Here is an 18,292-nt window from a genome sequence, read left to right as displayed (position 1 = left end):
GTGACCAGTCTTAAGGAGAATAATGGATAGGGAGAGTATTGTGGGATACAACCTTTCACCGGTCGAACGACGATATGGTAACTTGATTCTCCAGTTTCAAGTTAGCATCCACCCTGTCTCTGCTGCATATGCGTGCACGCACGCCCGCAGGTCACTTAAATTAATGTTTCACGACATATTAATGTTCCAATACTCGATAAGAATGTTAGGAACACAGCATAAGCGATGTTACTGATAAAAATCTAACTTAACGCACTAGTTCAGGTGGTAGGCCTACACCTCTTCGCCTACTCTATATGTCTCTTGAGCCTCTTTCATAATACACTCATGTTCATAAAAACCAGAACACCTTGAAAGACTAGAGATAGGAAGTTCATAATCACAGGACATGTTCATTAGTATGTTCTGCAGAAACGATTAGCATTTCAGTCACCTAGGTTCAGCATGTGTCCTGTTGCCTATTAGGCATTGGGTCATCCATGGGCACTGATTACTTGTTCCATGCGTGATGGCATCGACGCGTATAAGGCGCGAATGGCATCCTGGGGTATAACCATTCATGCTGCATTCACCTGGTTCCACAGTTCATCTTTGGGGGTTGGCATCGGGTCACAGCGCCGCATCCGTCATTTCACCATATCCCACACATTTTCGATTGGCGACAAATCCGGTGATTGGGCAGGCCAGAGCAACAGTCAGATATCCTGTGACAACAAAAAGGCACGTGTTCGTGCATCAACATGTGATAGCGCATTGTCCTGCTGAAATATGGCGTCTGGGGTGTCGTGCAGAAAGGGTATGGCTACCGGTTACAAGGCTGTCATTCACGTAGGTCAAACTGGTCACAGTACCATGGACAGGCACTAACTGTTATTTGTGGTTGTACTCAATAGCAACCCGCACCATAAGCCTTGAGCTGGCGCTGTATGTCTCGTGTGAATGCAGTCAATGTGATGCCTCTTCCCCTGTCTGCGGCGAACCAAAATGCGATCATCATTTTCAAACAAACAGAACCTGGATTCGTCCGAAAACACTATCTGCTGCCATTCCTGTCCCCAATGACGTCGTTCCATACACCACTGCAGTCTAGCATGTTTATGAACATTAATCATAGGTAGGCGGACAAGTGGACGACGCGCCGGTAACCCAGACCGTAATAAACGGCGACGGACTGTCACTCCTGATAGTGTACGACGTGTTACACTGTTCCACTCTTGCGCCAGAGCCGAGGAGGACGCAGATCTGTCCTGCAATGCCATTGGGATGAGGTGTCGATCTTCTCGAGGGGTGGTCTGGGTGGTGCGACCAGACCCATCTCGTCGTGTTCTACGGCCTTCTGTGAACCATTCTGTACACACCCGTTGCACTGCCGACACACTTCGTCCCACACGAGCAGCAATTTCCCGGATGGATGCATCACGTTCTCTCATGCCAATAATGCGGCCTCTTTCAAACTCACTCATTTGACGGTACGGTTCTTGCATTCCTCTGAAAGGCATCCTGCACATCTGCTCAAGTCTCATTGACAACTAGAGCCGCAGGCATGTTTTACCAGTCGGTGGTTGTGCGCCGAGATATCGATGTAGGCCTTGAAACTGGGGGCCAACATGGTTCAAATACTAACAGTTTCTTCAGCACATACTATTGCACATGTCCTGTGAATATGAACTTCCTGCCTCTAGCCTCCCAAGTTGTTCTGGTTTTTATGAACATGAGTGTATTAGAAATTCTGTCGCTGGGTAGTAAGTTTATAGATATTTTTCTGGTATGGTCTATGATGTCTATTTTAAAATAGAGTTTCCGACGGAGTGGGAGTTCGTACAAACCATGTAGTTTTAAGCTTGCATTTGGGAGGTGGTGGCTTCAAGCCACACCATCGGCAACCCTTAAAGCGTTTTTTTGTGTTTTTTCATTTTCACGCCTGGTAAATATTGGAGTGTTTCTTAATTCAGGCTACGCTCACCCTTCCCAGTTATATCTCTCCTGCCCCTTCATCTCCGAAAATATGTATAAAAATTAAGAAGTTTACTGTATTATGGTACGCTCTCTACACAGTCTTAACCAGTCTATTACACTAGTGAATGTTCAATTATCAGTCTCTCAGTCTGTTGTGATACCCATGTGCTGGTTACTGTGAACTTAGCTAACTTCTTTCTTGGTTGAAAAGTATCGGTAAAAGATTTGGAAATTCGTAAGTTGCAACCAAAACAAGAACCCATGCACGCACAGCCCTTAAGGTTCTTGGATTACCATGGCTACTGTTTCCGGGTCAAATAACCTTCAGATGTAGGAGTTCCTTGTAGGTGGCATGACGACAACCTCAGCCATTTTGTTTGGCTTTCGTAACTGGGTGAACTATCTCTCTTATCACTCAACTCTTCAGTTTGTTTCACGAGGCTGAATGCACGCCTTTCCAGCCCTAAGTTCAGAATGAAAGTCTTTGGACTAGCCGGAACTCGAAACAGGTACCTTGTGGTTAGAAACAGGCATACTACCCCTACACCACTGGTTGACCACAAGAGGAACAATTGGCTGCGAATTGTTAGTCAACATTTAGATGCTGTACGAATATTAGGTATACGGAATGGAGTACAAGTACCGAAGTTGTAGCTTACTATTAGGATGCTTAGAAAGACAGCGTGTGTCCTCTGGTGGTGGTAATGATTTCTATTTTAAGAGGAGGGAGCTTAGCAGGATTAGCATTCCCCATTGCCACAGCAAATATGTTCAGTTACTAAACTGAAACACATATTTACCGGTTTATTGGTGATAAATATTGGTTTCATGCTTTAGTCGTAAGTTTGCTAGTTTTCAGGAATTTAGCAATAGATTGCATTTTTTCTGTATGCTCAATTTATAAATCAGTTACTGAATCGGCATTTGCTTGTAATTTTGCCTTTGTTCAGACATTACGTATTGATATTAATATTCTCTGCACATTTTCATTGTGAACAGCTTTCATATCTCGCTTGATCTTACTCATGCACTCCCCAGCATTCTAATCTCAGCAACATGTATAACTTACGTTCTTTGAGTTTCAAATTCTCTTGCCTCGTCAATTGCAGTCCTGCTGATCACAGCATTGCAGAAGGAATACTTCGGTAATATATCATCAACAACGACTGTAAAGTTGACATAAAATTATTGTCAATGATATGTATTTTTTCATATGCATCTATGACATTGTGCAAAATCAAGGGAAGTTTCCTACTTCTTATGATGTTTGCATTGCCTTGCTTATTGGACAACATCCACTGTCGGCAATTTTTACTTGTGTATTGTTGTATACTTCAGCCTAATGCCAACTTACTATGATATAGCTTCTGCTGCATTCCATATGAGAACAATAGGGTTGTATATATACAGACAACGACAATATGTGAATTTTTCTATCACGTTTAGTTGCTGCAGTGTTTGTTAAAATGATTTGAAAAACCCTGTAAGATGATAACGATCTTTAATTCAGATTTCCACGTATCTCGGTAGCTGGTATTGCCATACATGACGATATATCTGTTTTCTCTCTAAGTGTTTCTTTTATATAAACGAATCTAACTTTTTTGCGCACCCCAAGAGAATATTGAGATAACTCTCCTTTCCTTCGGAATATACAGTCCCGCTGAACAAGAAGTACGCCGACACGTTCGTCGGGTTGCCTATACTGATGTTTGAGCCCCTCGCCCGGTTTAGAGGAACGTAGGATTGCGTGAGTAGATTTAAACACAGTAGTTCAATATTCCACCTTCGGTTAATAATATATACTACAGACGTATTATAGATGTATTTAAACTGATTCCACTCTTTGCAACTTTTAACTTTCCTGCTAGGGATATATATAACGTCACATCAATTCATGTTCTTTGGACTTATTAATTAAATGCCTGAAGGTATAGTATCAGCATATGTCCGTTGTGAAAAGGGAAACTATGGAAAACCATATTCAGGGCTGCCGAGAAGGGGGTTCGAACCCACCATCTGCCGAAAGCACGTTACCATCTACACGGGCAGAACCATGCAACTACAGTAGTTCGCTCGGTTTTACACATTTTAATTCTCTGTATTATTTGTATGTCATGTCTATAATATGTATAATATTATTAACCGAAGGCGGAACGTATTATTCTACACCGTGTTCGGCCTGTCTGTCTGTTAGGTCATCAGCCCAGAGGCTGGTTGTATCCTCAAATAGCACCACCAAAGGTTATGCGGTTAAAAGGAAATCGCAAAAACCAATGGCAGCACCAAAATGAGGCGTACTAGGCAAGACGAGGAGTGATGTAGTTTGTCATTGCTTTCCTCACTGGGTCAGAAAGTGCTATTGCAGTACGACTGACCCTATGAGCAACACCTTTCATAACACTCAGATGTACTAGTCGTGCTCTGAATGCCATTACTCTGTACCACCCATACCCCAGCAGCTTCTATATTGTCACAGCCATGGATGAGACTGGGACTTCGGTGAAAGCTACACTTTACTCTGGCCTGTGCCAAGCGATGGATACAAACGTACTGTATCCATCAAGAAATGGCAGCAGGCAAATATTCTGAAGGGGAAGTACGTTTCCCTAAAGACTGTGTCACGCTAGGGTAGTTTACTTGCAGCTAGTATTGGCGGCTAGTGCCTGTCGCTAGCACTAGCGGTTAGTAAATCTGTCACACAAGGCTATTACTGATAGATAATTGTGAAGTGTAGCTGGGAAACGCTGTAAGTGCCCAATATAAAAATCTTGGGAAAGTAAAGAAAACAATATTACTTTAAAACCAATATTTTTCATTACATTTTAATATTTTCTAGCGGTCATTTCGTTTAAAATAAAAGTACTGACATTGAACGTGTAGTACAGCTTTACTCATTTGGAAGTGCAGGAGATTTTCAGTTTTCAGGCATGATATAAGTGTCATGCGAAATGTCTTTAGAAAGTGATAGACGTGTGAGGAGCAGGGAACATGATATCGACAATAAAAAATATTATGCTTGAGTGTCATTTACAAAAGGAGAAAATAACACCATACTATGCACTTGATGACAGAAAACAAGTGAGACATATTTGCAATGTAAGTCTAATATTGTTTATTCATAACATTTCGTAACGAAAAAGTCATGGTACTTTGGATCCATATATCCCAGCACTTCCACAGAGCGCGTTGGCACTTGAATCACTTCCTACGGGAATGCTGTTGCACTTGTATAGTGTTCCATCTGTTGGAAAGTGTTTGAAATACAAAGGGAGGTTAGTTCAACTTATATTGTCTTCCATATCAGTGACGAAGGCACATTGAACACTTTCAACGCAAAAACACACCGCATTTTGTGGCACTTATATATATATATATATATATATATATATATCGTTTTCCAGTTCCTCTTCAAAATTACTCGCGGCTAGTAACCTGGTTGTGTCCGACTCATTGGCTGAATGGTCAGCGTACTGGCCTTCGGTCCAGAGAGTCTCGGGTTCGATTCCCGGCCGGGTTGGGGATTTTAACCTCGATTGGTTAATTCCAATGGCCCGGGGACTGGGTGTTTGTGCTGTCCCCAACATCCCTGCAACTCACACACCACACATAACACTATCCTCCACCACAATAACACGCAGTTACCTACACATGGCAGATGCCGCCCACCCTCATCGGAGGGTCTGCCTTACAAGGGCTGCACTCGGCTAGAATTAGCCACACGAAAAGAAAACCTGGTTGTTGAATTCCTCTTCATATACAAATATCATGAGGGATCACTCAAACATTCATACTTCCTGAATAATTATGTTTAAGAAGTATATATTTTCTTCATTCCACTTTAATGTATCATCAACCAGTTGGCTTCCACAGAGAACTGAACTACCCCACCTGGTTTGGACTACACGTGTCTATCTCTTCACCGGGCAGGTGACGTTTGTTGAACTCTAAAACAATGCTAGCCAAGATAGCTTTCGGTCAGTTTAATGGAAATCGATTAAGTGATTGGATGAGAAATGCCTCAGCTTGTCTTCAGAATTGTCATTTTTGAGCAACAGGAGTTCACGCTGAAGAGAGCTATTATAGTGGAGATGCTCCAGGTTGCACCTAGTGATAACGCATCTAAACAGAACAAGATCTCTACGATATTGAGGATGAATCAGGAGAGGAACCATCAAATGCTTTGATTGGAAAGCACTAGTCTGTAGTACATGTTCAGTGAAATTTTTAGCTGATTATGCCCTCTAAATCCGTTGTCATATAAAGCAGGGATATTTGTCTTCCGATATAATAGCGAATATATGTTAATTATTGATATAAATACGATATCAGTAAATTTATCGCAATTATGCAGTGAAAGTGACTGATGACATTTCTCCAATAGGTACATTTAAAATTAGGCTTATTATTTCTCTCATTATAGTTGTGAGATATTTTTGTGTTACTTACGAGTAATTGGATAATACATTTGCTATAAATGTAAGCTTCTATAATTTTATTCCTGCCAGTTTCCTCATTAACTCCAATTTCCGCTGGGGAGTAACAAACCCCACCTCACCTACAATGATTTCGTTAGAAAATGAGATTTCAGCGGATATAGTAGGCTATGTATCATCTATTATATGCTGTGGTGTCATCTTATGTCTTACATTTCAACTTCAAGCTGGTTTACAGCCAGTGGAACTTTGTCTTTTTGGTGTAAGGATGGAACATCAATATGTCTTTGCTGGCGAGATGTAGTGTTTACAGTGCACTATGTCTTCTGGTATGGGCTATATCAAATTTGTTACTTTCATTGACCTGTATCAGTCTCATTCTTGGCTTTGATAATATGAAAGTGACTGAGGTATGATTGATGCTAGTAATACCATTGCTTATGCAGCCAGTCCCTGTTATGAATGGTGTGAAAATATCGCTCATAGGGTCAGTTGGTGCATGCATTTCAGTGGGCTTGGCAGACTGATATGTAATAGCAGCGGCTGGCTCGGCGAGGAAAGCAACGGGAAACTACCTCACTCCTCATTTCCCTAGTACGCCTCTTCAGTGACGCCTAGGCTATTTATGACAGCTGATGGCGGAGCTGCAGAGGATCAAACCAGCCTTCGGGCTGAATACCTAACATACATACATGGAACATCAATCAAGATGATGGACAATGTTTGTGTTGGCTCATCACCAGGTGTTTTTTTATTTGCTTTACGTCGCACCGACACAGGTAGGTCTTATGGCGACGATGGGAGAGGAAAGGCCTAGGAGTGGGAAGGAATCGGCCGTGGCCTTAATTAAGGTACAGCCCCAGAATTTGCCTGGTGTGAAAATAGGAAACCACAGAAAACCATCTTCAGGGCTGCCGACAGTGGGGTTCGAACCCACTGTCTCCCGGATGCGGGCTCACAGCTGTGTGCCCTTAACCGCACGGCCAACTCGCCCGGTATCACCAGGTGTAATAGAGCATTTAAATAAAGGACATAGACGAAATAACATCTACATTTTAAAATATTTTCTTGAAATTTGTATTGTTATTGTTGTTTTTATTATTACGCTAATATTTTTCGCTATCATTTTTATTCCAAGTGCATGTACAGGTTTTCTCTTCTGCCGTCGGTAGATGCAGAGTGGGTCTCGGCCTATAAGTAGCCACGGCTGGTACGTAGTCCAACAGCTCTACACTCCGACCGGCCTACCGAGCAGAGGAGGGGTGGCCACGGCTCTACCGTGGCTCTACGCCTCTGTATTCGGGAGACGGGACAGAGCTGGACCTCACGGCTGGCCCCAACCGTCGGTTTTCCTGAGAGTGGTTTTCCGTGGTTTTCCATTCTCCTACACTTAGGCGAATGCCGGAACAGTTCGTAGTATAGGCCACGGCCGCCAACTCCCTCACCTTCTCCGCACATCATCACCGTAACAAATCTCCCAGCCTGAAAGACGGCGTCACCGTCTAAAGGGCCCGCCTCCCCCTTCAGGGGAGGATTGAAAATATTTTAGTAGTAGTAGTACTTTAGTTCTCTTCTGTTATATACCAACTTAAGAAATTTTATATCGTATCACTTCCAATTTTTAATACCTTTAGTTATAACGATAAAATATTGTTTTCAATAGATGAACTTATTTGTATACTTGCTTATGCAATTAGTTTAAGTAGCGTATACCATGAAATAAATCCCAAAATTAATTTTCCTCTCTCCTGAAAAATTACTAATTTGTTGGTTATAACCTTATTCCAAGGGAAGTCTTCGATTGTTTTAACATTTTAATGAGTGGTTCATTGAATAATATACCTATAAAACAGATATTATCCCAATCACATCGTAGTCATGGCAAGCCCTTGTAATGTTAAAATGATACTTTTTATTAATATCATTCCTTTCTTGGAATATTTGCTCTTCAGTTCTCTATTTACGAAACAGATATTTCTTCCGGCAGCTGGTGGAAATACATCTTTCCACCCTCCGTAACGTGGCCAGCAGTATTGGCGGCGTGTATTCAGTAAACTCAGTCGGTATGATACAGGGGGAGGGTTTGAATATTAGCACGTCCCACTTACTCTGTTTATTTGTTTGTCTGTTTGTTTACCGATAGATCAAAGGTTTAAAATGGAATTAACTGCCGGTCATGTAAACAGTAATGAAAGCATTTTATTCGCGGGTGTGTTGGAGCTCGTGATTGGCCATTCAGAGGAGAATTAGTGGCTTCAATAGGCCGCCTGTTGCGCGCATTATCACCTCATAATACACACAGCTGGCGATTAATTTCATTTATTTAAGGTATTCAATAACACCACTCTCGACCGTTTGGAACACCCCATAGACATGCGGCTCACATATACTGTTCGAATTCTGGAGAGCGAACAACATGACTTCAGAAACACGTGATACCTTTTTTTTCCTAGTTGTTTTACGTCGCGCCGACACAGATAGGTCTTATGGCGACGATGGGACAGGGAAGGGCTAGGAGTGGGAAGGAAGCGGCCGTGGCCTTAGTTAAGGTACAGCCCCAGCATTTGCCTGGTGTGAAAATGGGAAACCACGGAAAATTATACGTTTTTAAGAGCTCGGCTGTTATAATAGTTTTGCACCTTAAGATGAAGTACTATTTCTTATAAGCCTTCTGGTAATGCTGCACTACAAGAGTGCCTCGTCAAGTTGAACACTATCTATCGTCTATATCAGTATTTCTCAAATTGTTCACACTAGTGCACTCCCTCTAAACCGATTTCTTAAACTTGTACTCGTGGTTGACGTAGAATATGTCTCTAGTATCAGAACCGTACTTGGGACGGTTGCGTTATGAACCCTGAACGACCGAACTCGATAGCTGCAGTCGCTTAAGTGCGGCCAGTATCCAGTAATCGGGAGATAGTGGGTTCGAGTCCCACTGTCGGCAGCCCTGAAGATGGTTTTCCGTGGTTTCCCATTTTTACACCAGGCAAATGCCGGGGCTGTACCTTAATTAAGGCCACGGCCGCTTCCTGCCAATTCCTAGGCCTTTCCTATCCCATCGTCGCCATAAGACCTCTATCTGTGTCGGTGCGACGTAAAGCAAATAGCAAAAAAAAAAAAAAATCCTGAACGTTTTAAAATAATGCACAGTTCTATCCCTGAAGGCAAGCAACTCAATGTTGAAAACATCCTAGGGATATGAGCTACGATTTTAGGAAAATAAAATATAATAACGTATGAGAACTTAAAGAAATTGAGAAGGAAAGAAAAATTCTGAGGAAAATTCTTGGACCTCCGAAAACGACGGATGGTACGTGGAGGAAAAGGAGAAATGAGGATCTCTACAAGTATTCCGAAAAGATCACGGACACAATGCGAAAACGACTGAAATTTTATGGACATCTCGTCAGAATGAATGACAACCGCCGGACTAAAAGGATATTTGAATATATAATTGGATTGAGGAGGACAACGAAATGAGTGTAGGAGGTTAAGAAGGACGCAGAAGAAGTTAAAATAACATCACAATTGATCCACAACAGAAAGAAGTTCAGAACTGGAGTAGATGACCACAAATTCCATGAAGAGCAGCGGAAGAACAGGCCCAAATTTGCAATATCTGAGGAGCAGAGAAAAATAAGGAGTGAACGAATGAAGAAGTTCTGGGAAGAGAAAAGAAGAAGGCTGGCCAGAAAGCATTAAGTTTCACGCGGTCCACAGTTGGCCAAATTCGTAAGCAAGAAGAAGAAGAAATCATGAGAATATATTCATTACTTATTCCTAAAAATTACAATCCTTTCCTTAATCATCGTTATCTGGTCGATTTGATTAGCAGTTTGTATTTTTCTACCACGGCGAGCCATAATGAGAGTCAGTGCAGAGTTTCACTTAGGCCTATTTTACTACATTCGGTATGGAATTTTTCAAAAAAATAAATGCCTGAAGGTATTGAACCAAGGATGTAAATTTGGCTAGGATTTGAATTTAAAAAAAAACAAGTAAAGAAGCAAGCTATTTTAGGCTGTTTTTCCAGAAACTGCATTCAGACCAGAATTGATTTTCGAAATTTGTCTTTTAGTTTCATAGAGCTATCCAAGACTCACAATTTGAAACATTTCAGGGCCCTTTAACCCTTCAACGTTCGGCGCAGTTGAGGAAATTGCTTAATATAACGTTTTTTTTTGCTACGGGCTGTACGCCGAGTCGACACAGATAGGTCTTATGGCGACGATGGGGTAGGAAAGGCCCAGGAGTTGGAAGGAAGCGGCCGTGGCCTTAATTAAGGTACAGCCCCAGCATTTATCTGGTGTGAAAATGGGAAACCACGGAAAACCATTTTCAGGGCTACCGATAGTGGGATTCGAACCTACTATATCCCGGATGCAAGCTCACAGCCGTGCGCCTCTACGCGCACGGCCAACTCGCCTGGTTTAATATAACGTTTTTCGTGGTATGGGGACCTCTATTTTGTCTGCTAAGAAATTTTTTCAACATTAAAAATAGCAATAGAATGGGTCATTAGGCCGTGTGCGGTTAGTGCTTCACCCAGGGCGTGCTATTTCAGCTCGTCCTTTAGGCAACACGAGCGACGACAGTGTTCAATATCTAGGTTTAAAGAGCAAGTACAAGTCACTTAGCAAGAGTCTTGAGCTACGTATGATGTCGTTGGGTGATGCTGTAACACTCCCATTTTGAGCACTAAAATCACCGTGCCGCGCGGCAAACTCTGGGCTCCGGCGTGTCAACATTTCTGGTAAGGTGGCATTTGATTCCTCTCAGTAGGTGCTATGAGAATACGGCGAAGATATGCGAGAAAGCCGGACTGAATGGCTCAGAATTTTGAAGCTCTGGCTCTCTGAACCGAACTTGGCAGGTCCGATCCTGGCTCAATCCGGTGGTATTTGTAGGTGCTCAAATACGTCAGCCTCATGTCGGTAGATTTACTGGCACGTAAAAGAACTTCTGCGGCACTACATTCTGGCACCTCGACGTCTACGAAAATCGGAAAGTGAGACGTAAAGCCATTATCATCATCATCATCATCATCATCATCATCATCATCATCATCATCATCATTATTATTATTATTATTATTATTATTATTATTATTATTATTATTATTATTATTATTATTATTATTATTGTACAGGGAGGCACACCTCAACGCCGCGCATTCAAAATTAGCGCCTAAGGGAACTCCTCTATCGAACTAAAGTGGAAACTACTACAACAGGAACTTCGAACGTTAATCAGAAGATGTCACCACCGAAATATTATGTAATTTTGTTATTGTGCAGTTTCCTAACCTGAGTGAATTTCTCCTTATTTTGTTTGCCATTCATCAAGAAGATTGGACATTTTTCTACAGATGATACCACTAAAAAATTATGAACATGCCCTCTGGTGCAAAGTGAAATAACATATAATTTAAAAAAGTTTTATGTTTTTAGGTTTTTGTGAGTGATTGATGTTCATTTATTTTTGGGTTGGCAATATTTCCCTTTTTTTCCGCCAGTTTTGAATCTAGCCAATAACTAATTTCTGTCATTAATTTTCAACCTATCACAGGCTTCTTCTTCGATTTTGAGTGTTACTTTTGAACTCAACCAATAAAATTGAGAGGGTGTGGCTAGTTTAGTCTTGAATGATCTCGAAACTTCCCTGAGGGTTTATAAACTGCGGCTTTTCTCGTTTCTTGGCCAATTGATCGTCGTCTATCTGAGTGTGTGTGCTTAAGCAGGAGGCGGCCTCTTTCGTCGGCAGCAGAACATCTATAAAGTAATGGCCACATAAACTACATCTTTCTTGTTGTATCTACCTCCGAAGATTATTCCAAGGGGAAGGTCCGAATCTTTAACCATGTAAGCTACGTTTCTAAAATGTAACTTTCTTCCGGATAATTTAAAAATTTAATAAAATCTTTAACTGTAAATCGGGGATAGAGAGTGATGTACCCTCTCGAGTTCCCCTTCATCTTGGTTTGAGGTGACTACGTTTTGTAACATTTTTTCCTTCTGTAATGTGTTTATGTAATTTCTATGCCAGTCACCTCAGTAGTTTGGGAATAGCCCCTGTTTCATCGGCCTAGAGCCCTGTAAGATTTTAAGTTCTCATTATCTTGGAGCGCAGTGCACGCCTCCATTCATTTTGTATTTGGGTCAGTTATTTAACCTGTTCTTTTTTCATGAAGGCGCCGTACGTTGGGTATTAAATACTCCTGTATAAATCATTTTCAAATTGTAAGTTGTGCTTTGAGAGGCCAGTGATTGTAAGTTGATGTTGCCTTGAGTAGGCTTGGAAACCTGAGAGCCTGTTAGTTCTTTTTCAAGTTTTGTAATTGTAAAGTGTGCCTCTGGGAGGCTAGATATTGTGATTTAGGGAACAAGTGCTCTTGAATGAGGGGATTTCTACCTCTCATTAAATAATATCTCTTCCTTTTGTAAAATTGTAAAACTAGGGGCTTGAAGCCCAGAATTAGTAAAAATCACTAATTTTGGACTTTCGTACTCTTGTTTCAAGATTGCTTTTGTACCTTACATATTGTTTTTTGTTGAGTTGTTGTCTTTTTGAAGAAATATAACCTTCCGTTCAATTTTTAAATTAATTTTGATATTGCAGTTAGACCCATTCACCCCGGCACCTTCTTTAATCTCTTTCTGCTCCACGGGTAACCCCGGAACAGTTACTATTATTATTATTATTATTATTATTATTATTATTATTATTATTATTATTATTATTATTATTATTTCTTTCTTTCTTTCTTTCTTTCTTTCTTTCTTTCTTTCTTTCTTTCTTTCTTAATCTGTTTACCCTCCAGGGTTGGTTTTTCCCTTTGACGTCTACCGCCTCAAGGGCAGTGTTCTGGAGCGTGCGACTTTGGGAAGGGGTACAACTGGAGCCTCCAACCTGCTATGCTAAAGAGGGGCCTTGTGAGGGGGATGGGAAGATTGGAATTGATAGACAAGGAAGAGTGGCGAAAGCGGCCGTGGCCTTAAGTTAGGTACCATCCCGGCATTTGCCTGGAGGAGAAGTGGGAGACCACGGAAAACCACTTCCAGGATGGCTGAGATGGGAATCGAACCCACCACTACTCATTTGACCTCCCGAGGCTGAGTGGACCCCGTTCCAGCCCTCGTACCACTGTTAAAATTTCGTGGCAGAGCCGGGAATCTAACCCGGGCCTCCGAAGGGTGGCAGCTAATCACGCTAACCATGTGCCCCATGATAGATATAATCGAATCTGTGTCGTGCGACCTAAACAAGTTGTAAAAAAAAAGTTATACTGACACATTCAGTGTATCGGCGACGTGGATCCCAAACCAAGCATTGCCTACTTCCGCACTGGTGGTGAAATGTCAACCCCATGCTGACTACTTAATTTCGACAATATCTCGTGTTCTACGTCAACACTTGTAGCCATAACTCCGACACAGCCCCGTTCGATCTCATATATAACAGGCGTTTTTAAAAATACAGATACTTTTGTTCAATGCCTGTCTTAACGCAAAATAGTAGAGATGCGGTAATAAGCTGAAAAAGGATGATCACAACATTAAAAGTACAAACAAACCATACAACTTTACAATATTTGTAACCCAAAAGTAAGTATAGATTCATACTAACAAATTGACTCCCTCAGGCTGTCCTGTAAGATCTTTATAGGGTAGGAAATATGAATTGCTATTTCTGTGCTGTAAAAAATGTGTTAAAAATGTAAAAGAAGTGGCTGTGTAAACTCATTTAGGGTAGAGAATCTGAGTTGGTATTCGTGTAAGAATTACAAGAAGTGGCTAAAAGAAGTGGTTGTGTAAGTGGGCTAATGAGACAATTGGACATGAAATTATACAAGTAGGACAGTGTGTGTAATATCTTGCGTTGTCGATATTGAGTACCTAAGTAGCGAGTTAAAAGTAAAGAGAAAGGCAGGCACGAGACTCAGCAAAGTAAAGAAATGATAAGGATGGATCAGCAAGTCTTGTACAGTGAGGTAGGTCGCGGTAATGAGCAAGCAGCGTTGTTAAGAAACAATGAAACATAACTCAGGACAAGAGCTGCTGGGCTCTTGCACGTGGAAAGGAATGTAAATAGATCAAGACTTGCTGATCCAACCAGGATGGAAGAGGTAGGTATTTTTATTCTTTGTTTTGTGTTGCCGTATTGCCGTGTTATTGAATACCCTTTCTCCGAACAGGAGAATGTTCTTTTATTTCTGTATTTCGGTGTTGCCGTATTGAGCATCCTTTCTCTGAATAGGAGAATGGTCTTTGGTTTGATTGTGCTTTTAGTTTTAGTTTTTTTTGTAGCTTGTAATTTTTTCCCTAGTTTTGCTTGGGTTTGTAAATGTTATTATTTTTCTCCGTTGTGATCGATTACGTTTGAATACTGTACGATCAAGAGGAAAATAAATATACTATACTATACTATACTATACTATACTATAAGATCTTCAATGCCGGGCTGAGTGACTCAGACGGCTTTCTGACTCCAACTTGGCAGGTCCGATTCTGGCCCAGTCCTCTGGTGTTTACGTTTGTTCAAATACGTCAACCTCGTGACGGTAGATTTATTGGCACGTAAAATAATTCCTGCGGGACAAAATTCTGGGACCTCGGTATCTCCAAAACCCTTCAAAAAGTAGTTAGTGGGGCGTAAAAATAATAACATTATTAAAATCTTCAAAGCAGCCAGCAAGAGCAAAGCCACTCGATCCCTGTGGATCCAGCGTATAGAGAAGAATCTCGGAGAACTTAACATTAATCAAGCCACAATAGTTAGCGACAGTAAATACCGTTCAATTATTGAAACAAGAAACTTCCTTAACATTCCCTACAGACGCAAAACACAACGAGACCAGGAAATGGTTCAAGGAACGCAAAATTGAGTCCAGCAGGAAAATAAAGATTTTCTGGGCCAACAGAAAAGCTCAAAGTACCAAGAATAAGCAACAGTCAAGAACACTAGAAGCGGCAAACATCGACTACAGTGCAGCTAAAGCACAAGCATCGTGGTCCTCAGGCGGCCCAAACGATCTATACTACTACTACTACTACTATTAGTAGTAATAATAAAAATAATAATAGGGTCCCAGGAATTAACATGGGAGGAGTCATTGTCACTGGCAAATGGTAGTGAAATGCGTCGTTGCTAACAGTTGCAACATTAATATATTGGGTTCAGCATGAGATTCCAACTAGCCTATTTCACTCTAACTCCAGTACATAATCTACAAGAGGTGCCCCTCTTAATTCGAACAACCTATTAGAAGGTTGGGTAACCAATCCCAGCGGGAAACTGGATCGACGAGCCGACCAGTGCTCGGAGATCGAAGGCTGGTAGTAAACAGAAGCCAGAAAACATCTTGAGGCAACCTCTAGGCTAACAACCTTAGTTGCAAGATGGATGCGTATGCGTCTAAAACAAATTCAAGTCAAGTAAGCATGATGGCAAAACATTTCAAGAAAGCTACCCCAGGGGAGTCTTCGGATAAATCCCTCGTCGTGAAACCCGCGGCGCAGAAGTCTCATTCGGATTCTGGGGGAGACATGAATTAATGCAAGAGTCGATTCGGAGCGTCTCGGTATATCACAACCAGTCAGAAACTCAGAACCAAATCGAAAACGTTCCTAGCAACATTCAATACAAACTCCCTTATACAAATTGGCAAACTGAAAACTCTCACCAAAGCCATACGTACATGAAAATCAGATACCCATAATTACCCTACAAGAAACACGTTACACAGATGAAGAAACTTTTGAATCTGAAGGTTACCGTTCCTTCAAGAGAAGAGATCAAAATAATCCTTAAATCGGTTGCAAATTTCGAACCAATAAATGACAGATTATCCCTATTAACAATCGAATGTGCCAACAAGTCTTACAGCCTAGTTAATACACTTGCCCCAACAAATGATAAGAACAGATCTGATACGAAGTGGATAAATTCTGGGATCTACTGGATGACAACCTTGCCATAATTCCCAAACACCATGTGAAACTTCTTATGGGAGATTTCAATGCCCAGCTTGGTCGAGAACGAAAGTACAAGGATCATTGAAACTATCCTGCCTACAAAAGAACCAATAAAAACGGGAAGAGTGGCCTGCATTTGTGAAAATCATGACTTGCAGATCATGTCAATACTCTTTCGCCATCTTCCCAGAAAACAGACAACATAGCGATCTCCTATACCAACCATCGAAGGGTTCCATATTGCACCCATAAGCGAATTTGCGTAATTAATGTATGACTTAAAAGTTGAATAATTCGCATATTGGAATACAACAGTAGGCTGTGAAAGCTGGCAGTCACAAAGCAGCATTCTGGCGCCTGTCAGACGGCAAGAAGATCCGCAAAACTTCTCTCATAGCACGAACAGCTTAGAGACTGGCCTAAGTGCTACATCCAATAAAGTTTATGGTACCGGCAAGGAGTGGCAACTTTCTACTCGATTCTCACGGGAAAATCACGCGTTGAGCCTGACCTACTTAGAAGGGCAAGAGAGACAACGATAATACCCGCCAACCCTTGGCAGAAAATGGAAGCAACCATGCTGCGAAGAGCGCGAACATCTCAGCCAATCACAAAATTGCAAATTTAAATGTTTTGTCATAGCGGGAATCTACAGCCAGTATTTCGCTATTTGGAGCCCGGAGTAGTTGTGAAAAACAGTGTCCTGACTTCCTAATAATATTTGAAAATTTATCGGTGCAAATGTGTGAATAATTATTGGCTAATTAAGAAAATTTCAACTTCACACGGAAGAGTAGTATCGCCCAGGAACTGAACTGTCATGGCGGGAAGAAACCATTCGCTGGAAGAAAATAACGCCGGTGACGCGCGCCGTCGTGTGGATTACCCTGTGATCATTTCCCACGGCGCAATATAATAAGTAAGTCAGACCGAAATTAGGAAGATTTTGTACATTTTTTGAAGCGTTAACCTACGGATGTATGATAAAGCGCTCCCAAGTGCTAGATTACTACGCCAGATCCCTTCCACAGAACTATTTTCGAAGTGGGGGGAGAACTTTACAAAACCAACGAGCAGAGTGGTGAATCTTCAGTGTGTGTCAGTTAATTCAGTTAGTGTGTGTCAGCTTTCAAATTCAGTCTTGTACGGAGTGAATTCAGTCTTGTGTGAACTTTTCTTTTGTGAATTCTGAGTCTGGTAAGAACGCGATCACAGACACTTGTTGGCATCCGAGTGAGCCATGTATTTATTTGGGAGAGTAATATTTCAGGAGAAATGAACACTTTAACAAACTTTTATTTTTATTTGAACTTATGCAGAGATAACAGGCAATAGCTACACTTTCCAACACTTGCCTTAAATGAACTTACACAACCAATCGAGAGGGACAATGGAACATGTTGCAACACGTAACTGCATTAAATTTTTCTAATCCACGTGTAGTTTGGATTTGTTGAAAGGCCATTTTATTCTTTTATTTCGGAGGACGGTTAGTATAAAAATTTCTCCACACATCATTGGAAACAGTACTTTTAGCTTGCTTTCATCACTTTCAATGAACTGTTATGGCAAGCGAGATGTTACGGGGGAGAAATTAGTCGAAGCAGACAGGGAGGAGAATGACTTTTCATTAATGGAAGGCCGCGATGCTAAGACCTTGAGTAAACTGTTATGTTCCGAAGAGGTGAACAACCGGTAAGCCTTAAACAAACAAACTGAGAGGGGTGAGTGTGACCAGCAGGAGACGTCAGGCAGGTAGCGGAGAGAAAACTTTCGACTTCACGTCAGATATTTATGCAGTGCTATTGTATAATCTTCACTGAAGTGCTAGAAAATGCGAGTGTTTATGTAAATGTGAACGTGTGTAACGCCTTTATAAAAATGTATCAAGTATGCGTGTGTGAAAATTCGGAATACCACATC

This window comes from Anabrus simplex, chromosome 1 (genome assembly GCF_040414725.1).
Source record: "Anabrus simplex isolate iqAnaSimp1 chromosome 1, ASM4041472v1, whole genome shotgun sequence".
Classification (NCBI taxonomy): domain Eukaryota; kingdom Metazoa; phylum Arthropoda; class Insecta; order Orthoptera; family Tettigoniidae; genus Anabrus; species Anabrus simplex.
Note: the sequence above shows the minus strand (reverse complement) of the source record.